The sequence below is a fragment of the Crocuta crocuta genome, unplaced genomic scaffold (genome assembly GCF_008692635.1).
Source record: "Crocuta crocuta isolate KB4526 unplaced genomic scaffold, BGI_CrCroc_1.0 scaffold124, whole genome shotgun sequence".
Taxonomy (NCBI): Eukaryota; Metazoa; Chordata; class Mammalia; order Carnivora; family Hyaenidae; genus Crocuta; species Crocuta crocuta.
The window spans coordinates 2,229,455-2,237,531 of record NW_027551573.1 but is presented as its reverse complement, the minus strand read 5'-3'; the positions used below and the strand labels follow the sequence as shown (position 1 = coordinate 2,237,531).

At 51.9% G+C, this 8,077-nt stretch overlaps 2 non-coding genes across 2 annotated transcripts; one reads left to right on the top strand and one right to left on the bottom strand.

Annotated features, from left to right (window-relative positions):
* Window positions 1-1,872: 1,872 nt before the first annotated feature.
* Window positions 1,873-1,955, top strand: TRNAL-CAG (transfer RNA leucine (anticodon CAG)). Its single transcript has one exon. It is a non-coding gene; the product is annotated as a tRNA-Leu (tRNA).
* Window positions 1,956-2,238: 283 nt separating this feature from the next.
* Window positions 2,239-2,321, bottom strand: TRNAL-CAG (transfer RNA leucine (anticodon CAG)). The gene has a single exon. It is a non-coding gene; the product is annotated as a tRNA-Leu (tRNA).
* Between the last annotated feature and the right edge of the window lie 5,756 nt (window positions 2,322-8,077).

Sequence of the window (8,077 nt, the reverse complement as noted above, 5' to 3'; positions counted from 1 at the left end):
TCCTAGGCCCCGGGGATTCAGTGGCCAAGACTCTTGCAATCTCTGCCCTTTTGAAGAGCTCAGTTTTAGAAACCAGGGAAGGGACACATACCTAGACAGGCCATTCCAATTCCATTGTTGGGAGGGGTTTGCCTAAGAGCTTGTGGGAACACAGAGGAAGCCAAAAATCCTCCATAAGAGAAAGGAGCGTCAGGGAAGGCTTCCTGGAGGAGGCGGCATAGGAGAAGCAACCAAGGGGAGGAAAACCTCTGCCAGTCTCCTTCAGCCTCCCTTCCGATGGTGGAAACTCCAGCTCCAGCCATGAGGGGGTGGGGGGAGCGTCATTACTGTCCCTTTCCTGAGTCTGGCCCTGGGCCCCGGGTGCTGCTGCTGGGAATGGTCCCCATCCCTCCATCCTTCCCAAGCAATGCAGTTCCAGGCCCATTCCTGAGACCTCTTTTCCAGGACGCCTGGTGTCACCATCACCATTATCTCCCAAATTTCCTTTTTTTCTTCTTTTGCCCAATGGGAAATTGGCACGTCTACAGCAGTCTGTAGATGCCACAGGAGCACCCCTCTGCACTTAAACAAGCCTGTGTCCCACTGGATGTTGAGTACCTTTTGTTAAAGGATAAAATTCTTTCTCTCTTTCTGTCTTTCTTATTTTAAATTTTATTTATTTATTTAAAAAAATTTTGTAATGTTTTCTTTATTTTTGAGAGAGAGAGAGAGAGAGACAGCGTGAGCAGGGGAAGTTCAGAGAGAGAGGGAGATACAGAATCCCAAGACAGGCTCCAGGCTCTGAGCTGGCTGTCAGCACAGAGCCCAACGCAGGGCTCCAACACATGAACTGTGAGATCATGACCTGAGCCCAAGCCGGACACTTAACCAACTGAGCCACCCAGGTGCCCTATTTATTTATTTTGAGACAGAGAGAAAGCGAGCGTGTGGAAGGGTCACAGAAAGAGGGAGGCAGGGAGAGGCAGAGAGAGAGAGAGAGAGAGAGAGAATCTCAAGCAGGCTCTGCACCAGCAGTGTGGAGCCCTACACAGGGCTTTTCCACCAAGTGGCTGTCCAGCCTTGTCTTGATTGCCTCTAGTGATGGGGTTATCACTATCTACACAGGCACCCTGATTCCTTTCCAGCAAGCTCTTTCTTCTCTGAAAAGCGTCCTCTGTAACTACCTACCCACTGCATGCCCACCTCAAACTCCAGCTCTTGGAGCAAGAAGGAGAGACGGACACAATCCCCATCCCTCCTTCACATCAGGCTTTTGTAGACGGATAAATTGTCTCCTCTCCAAGTTTAACAGCCTCCAGCTTTTCCCTTGTTCAGTTTATTAAAAAGGCAGAAAAGCCAACTTTCTCTGGCTGCGGCTCCAAACACGCGTGGAATGGGATCCCACGGCTTCCAATCCTGAGGAGCTCGAGGCCAAGTTCTTCGCAGAGCACCTCCCTTCCGAAAAGAGTCTTCTAAATCCCCTCCCCACTCAGGGGCCCCACAACAGCGCCGACCCTGGCGACCGACAGTATCAGTCGTTAAATAAACATCACATCTTCAGGTTCCGAGCCTTGGCGAGTGGCTAGAATTTAACAGTTTCCATTGTGTTTATTTTTATGGCTATTTGCTATCGATGGCGAGGGAAACTGATTTTTTGTTTCTGTTCGGACTACACAGTTTCTAGAAAAAAGACTGAACAAGTTGAAGGATAACAGCGTGTCTTGGCAACAGGGGTGGGTTTTTTGGGGGGGAGGGGCGGGGGTTTACCTGTGGACGTCTGCGGCGGTGCGGCGCGACCTGGGGCTGCCAGCTTACCATCAGCTTGGAGGGTTCTCGAACCACGTGGCACGGATATAGCAACTACAGTGACTCTTTCCAGGAAGGCCTCAGGAAGTCAGGATGGCCGAGCGGTCTAAGGCGCTGCGTTCAGGTCGCAGTCTCCCCTGGAGGCGTGGGTTCGAATCCCACTTCTGACAATCCTTCCCTTTTTGCCGTTTTCATCCCCGCAACATTAGAGAAAGGTGGTGTGCACCTTGTCCGCACTACAAAGGGCTCTGCGGTACGCATTCGGGCTTCTTTTTTACAGCCCAAAGTCAAATAAACGTCATTAGGAAGAAAATGCCTGTTAGGAAGGAAATACTTGTTTTGTAAAGAGAGTAAAAGAATATCCAAAGGTGTAAAGTCTTTCCTAGTTGATCTGCAGCTGTTGGTGAAAAAGAAAACTGATTTGTACGTGTTGGTGAAAAGCAAAACAACGCTTGTCAGGAGTGGGATTCGAACCCACGCCTCCAGGGGAGACTGCGACCTGAACGCAGCGCCTTAGACCGCTCGGCCATCCTGACTGCTCGCACCCGGCGCTGCAAGCAAACCTCTTCGGAATAGTCCTAGTGTGCGCATGCGTAGCGAGCAGCCGGCGCGGGCTTCGTTTTCCGCCGGGTGCCGGCAAGCGGAGGAAAGCCGAGCGCTCGGGCTCAGAGGGGCGGGGCGAAAGGGGACGAGAGACGGTGGAGCGAGGCGCGCGGGTGGCAGCAGAGGGCGCGCGCAGCGTGCGGGAGAATCGAGGACCATCTCGCACCCGCGGGCATTCGTGTGTCGGACGTGTATTCGTTATGCATGCGTGCATTCATTTCCGATTCATGTGGGCTCTCATGCTTGCGTATCTTTGAGCACCGTGCATTTCTGCACACGCTCCCTGTGCATTTTCTGCACGAGGCAGGCAAGCCCGCACGCCCGAGCTGACTTCTGTATATCGGTCTCTGGTTGCTGGCGCCCGTACCAGGTGGGACCCGGACATTTCGAGGTCTAATCGCAGACACATCGCGTTCTCCTTCCGAACGTTTGTCAGAACTGCAACTTCACATTTATAGGTGTGTTAAAGCCATTTGTTCAGGCTCGGGGTTAGACCGCGTCTCGCAGCGTCTGTCCCTGACCGTGTCCTCAGAGCCCAAACCGTGTTTGGCAAACAGAAGGCGCGCAGGGAATGTCGGGGGTGTATCCTTACCTCGCCTCCTGCTTCCTGCATTCAGTCATTTTGTGATTCACTCTCCCTCCCCAGCCGCCGCCTCTCACCCCCACCCCCAGCCCGCCTCTGCGGGAAGCGGATCCCGACCCCCGCAGCACCTTCCGCCCCCTGCATCCTTAACCCCGGACGTACGCACTCACCCGCGGCTGTGCACGGATCAGAAGACTGAAGCGCCTTGGGGCGCCTTTCTCCACGGCAGTTCCGGGAGGCAAAAGCCCCTCCACCCTCCCAAGATCTCGTACACCCCCATTTCCAGGCTCCCCGGAGGCCCTGGGGAAGATGCAGCTCCTAAAGAAAGGCGGGCAGAACGGGGGGACAGGACACAGAGGTTCTGGCGTGGCCTGGGCCACTGACCTGCTGTGTAACGTGGGGCTGAAAGCGCCTGAGGGCGACGTCTGTGGGTCGACCCAGAGTCCGGGAGACAGACCCTATAGTGCGTAGTGGAGTCACAGTCGCCCCTCAGTGCCCTCAGATCACAGAACAGCCTCAGCCGGAGAACATTCCCTACCAACCCCGGGTCAGGTCCCTTTGGGACCCTCCGGGCTTGGGATGCCAGGGGATCCTGAGGCTTCTGGGTGCGCGGAGGTGTCGGCTATTTAACGGGTGATGAACCTGCGGCGCCCTTCCCTTCGTACAAATGCCCCCTCCTCATTGGCTGTCAGAATGTGTTTCTTTAGGTTCAGCAATGACCTCTTTTGCATCTTCTTCTGCAAAGATGCAGAAGAAAAAAAATACAAATTACCTGGGACACGGGAAAGGGCAGCAACGAACATTTACTGAGCACTTGCTATGTGCTTGTAGACGGTGTTACAAAACACAATTTCTGCCCTCAGGATAATTCGAGCACGGAGTGAAGGGAGAGAGAGAAGAGACAGGTGAATGGCAAATGGCAAAGAAGATCAGGTGCTGGTAAGTGCAGGAAAGTCAGGAAACTTGTAAGATAACCAGGTAACCTGTCTGGAGCACCATTCCTGACCATCCGATTCTACATGGGCCTCTGCACCTTTCGTTACCTCTCATTACTTGACTCTCATCCATAGACATGCAAGTGGATTTTGTTGGGGTGAAATGCAATTAAATATTGCCTACTGGATACTGGCCATTTATCCATTTATTTATTTTTATTCTGAGACACAGAGAGAGAGAAAAAACACAAGAATGAGTTGGGGGGGGCAGAGAGAGAGAGGGAGAAAGAATCCCAAGCAGGCTCCCCACTGTCAGCACAGAGCCCAACACAGGGTTCAATCACACGAAGCGAGAGATCATGACCTGAGCTGAGATTAGGAGCTGGGTGCTTAACCAACTGAGCCACGCAGACGCCCCTTTCCATCTCTTTCGGAATTCATTTCATCATTCCTGATTGCCAATATACATGTGTCTTTGAATTCTTAGAACCAGTTTTATATATTTTTTTTAATTTTTAATGTTTTATTTATTTCTAGGAGAGAGAGAGAGAGAGACAGCGTGAGCAGGGGAGGATCAGAGAGAGAGGGAGTCACAGACTGAAACAGGCTCCAGGCTCTGAGCTGGCAGTCAGCACAGAGCCCGACGCGGGGCTCGAACCCACGAACCGCGAGATCATGACCTAAGCGAAAGTCGGACGCTCAACCGACTAAGTCACCCAGGCGCCCCTCTTAGAACCAGTTTTAACATCGAACTGGTTTTCACATAAATTAATGAATTCCATAAAATCTTTGACTTGTGTTCATTTTATATTTATTTTTTAAATATAAAGTTTATTTGTTTTTTGAGAGAAAAAGAGCAAATGGGACAGGGGCAGGGAAACAGGGAGAGAGAGAGAACCCCAAAGCAGGCTCCACACCCACAGCTCAGAACCTAATGTGGGGCTTGAACTCACGAACCATGAGATCATGACCTGAGCCAAAACCAAGAAATGGCTGCTTGACTGACTGGCCCAGGAGCCCCCCCCATTTTACATTTCTATGAGAATCATGATATTGTCTTTAAGAAGTCCCCTTTAACAATGATCAAGAATGACTAGGGGCTCTCATAGGAAGGGTGGTCAGGGAGGACCTCTCTGAGGAGGTGACACAGTTCAAAAGGGAGAGACAAGCAAAACCAAAGCTGGTGGCATTCTAGGTAGAAGGCATAGTCGGTGCAAAGGTCCTGAGGCAGGGAGGAGTATGCTCTGTTGGAGAGGCCACAAACCAGTGGGGCAGGAAAAAGGGTGGGCGGAGGCTGCAGTCCATGTCACACAGGGCCGGGATGCCAGGGAGGGGGATTTGGATTTTCTTCTGTGTGTGATTGCGCCACTGTCACTGGAGTACTTTAAGCAAGGGAGTGTGGGGCTGGATCCAGTTAGCCTTTGAAAATGATCCCTTCACGGCTATGTGGCAGGGGCATGTGAGAGGCCAAGAGAAAAATCAGAGCCCAGGGAGAAGGCCGTGAAAGATGGGGTGGCTAGACCAGGGAAGTGGAGATTGCAAAAGGTGGCTGAACTCAAGATTCAAGATGTGTTTTGGTAATAAAAACAATAAATAAAAATAATAAATAAATAAAATAAAGAATATGTAAATAAATAAACAATAATAAATAATAAAAATAATAAAAATAAAAAAGGACAAGCCCCACTGGCTGGCTGGTGAGTGCACTGGGGCGCAGATGTGGAGAGAGGGGATGCAGGGATGCGACAGAGTCACTAAGACCACCTAGGGGCAGGTTACCAGATACTCACAACTTCTTTCTAGGGCAAGTGCTGCTGACCCCCCACTCCTGCTCCATTTTGCAGGGAGCTATGGCCCAGACAGTCTGAGTGACTTGCCAAGGTCCTCTGGAACCCTCCAGAAGCCTCTGGAACCCTCCCCTCATGCCTTATACCACCAGCCTTTCTGAGCATGCCTCATTTTAGAGATAAGAAAACAGCCCCGCTCTGCCCGCTGCTCTCCCGGCCTGGCTGGGGACAGCACTGGCTCCATGGGGGTCAGTACCAGGGCTCTGCTCAGCACTGGCTCCTGGCTTGGGGTGGATGGTCAGCTGTCCTCTCTCGGCACCTTTCAGGTACCAGACTCCCGGCCCGGAGGAAGCTTTTCGGGATCCCATTCCAGCCTCAGGCCCCCAAGACCCAAAGTGGGAAAGGAGAGGTCCTGTTTTTCTCATTTCCCACCTATCAGGAGCCTTGACATCAACACTGGACCCTAGAGAGACAGGCCTCACCCAGGCCACACTCTGGGCATTTGTCCAGCTTGGAGGAGGAAAGTCCCTTGACATCAGCGTGGGAAGTCTACCGATGGTGGGGATGCCCCAGCATGGCTCCCCTGTGCCCAGCCCAAAAATGCAGATGAAGTCAGATGGCCAAGTGGCAAGCCAGCCCGCCAAGGGGCTCAAAAAGCCAGATCCTTTTTGGCACCCATCACCCATCACCACCTCTGCCTGGAGAAAGGGTGGCAGGAAGCTGAGTTTTAGTGAATGCCTTTTTACATCCATTATTTCACCTGATGTTCATAACAGCGCCACAACACAGGCTGTCATTGCTCCCATTTTACAGATAAGGAAAATGAGGCTCAGAGAGGCTAAGTAACTTCCTCAGAGTCTCACAGCTGGTAAGTGGAGCCTGATTCTTCTGGCTCAATCCCCCTTTCTTGAGGCTTACCCTGAGACTGTGGTACTTGCATTCTTTGCATTGTCTCCTTTAGAAAACAAAACCAAAAACAAAAGCCATAAAGTTCGACAGGCTAAACTTTGTGATGTTATTTTTACTCCTATTTTTATTATTGGAAGAGACTTAAAAGAAAGGGTAGGATTTTCCCAGCAGCATGGCCAAGTTTTTGTTTCCAGGCCCTGGTTTCCTTGGCCAAGGTGGGGAAACAGAAATCGCCAGGCGCCAGCACTGAAGGCCAGCCAAGGCCCTGATTTGGGCCTCTCAGCTTACTGAGTGGGGAGCCCAGGGTGACCGTGCATGAAGCAGGGGCGGATCTCTGATGGAATGGGATGGGGACAGCTTGGTCCACCCAGTCCACCCGTGACATCAAGAGAGGTGGATGGTCCAGTTTCCTGATTTTGTTTGTTTTTTTTAATTAAAAAAATTTTTTTATTTATTCTGAGAGAGAGAGAGAGAGAGAGAGAGACAGTGTGAGCAGGGGAGGTTCAGAGAGAGAGGGAGACACAGAATCTGAAGCAGGCTCCAGGCTCCAAGCTGTCAGCACAGATCCTGACGTGGGGCTCAAACTCATGAACCGTGAGATCATGACCTGAGCTGAAGTCGGATGGTTAACCAACTGAGCCACCCAGGCGCCCCTGGTTTCCTGGTTTTGAATGGATCACGTGGACGGGAGCAACCAGAATGGACTGCAGACCACAAGTTCACATTCAAGTTCTCCGGACTGCTTATCGTGCCCCCCAAGCCTTTGGTCATCCTGGAAAGAGAACCCCAGGAACGAGGGAGTCCCCGTAGCTTACCACAGGCAAGGGGCAGAGAGCCAATTTTAACTTGAGGCAGCATGGCTCGGTGTGTAGGCGTTTGGACTCTTGAACCACCCGAGTCCGAATCCCGCTTCTGCTGTTTGCCAGCTCTGTGACCATAAGGGAGTTACTTAGCTTCTCTGTTCCTCAGTTCCTCAGTTTCCCTATCTGTAAAATGGATTTAGGAATAGTATCTGCCTCAAAGCGTTGTTGTAAAGATGAAAGAGTTAAGGCACACTGAGCAGGCAGGGTGCCCGGAGAATACATGCTTTGTGTGTTTGCCCAGAAAAAGAAAGTCCTCTCTCGCCCCCGGTGAATATTGTGGGGCAAGTTTTCAGTTGCCAAACTGATTCTGCAGAAAGACGGCCCGCGTGTCCTCCCCACGAGCACAGGAGCCCCGACTGCCCTTTATGAGCCAGGCTTGCTCTCCTCTCACCCCACCTCCTACCTCCACCCCCTACCCCCATCCTTCTGTTTCTCTAACACACAAAGCCTGTGTTCTCCTGGGGCCTATGCGCTGGTATTTCCTCCACGGGGAGCCATTTGCCTCCTGGGTATGCAGGGCTGGTTCCTTCTGTCTTTCCCTCATCAGCCCTGCTGTACCCTGACTATGGTGGCCCTGTGCCTTCTCTGCCGCGTGCTTTCCATCCGGCCTCC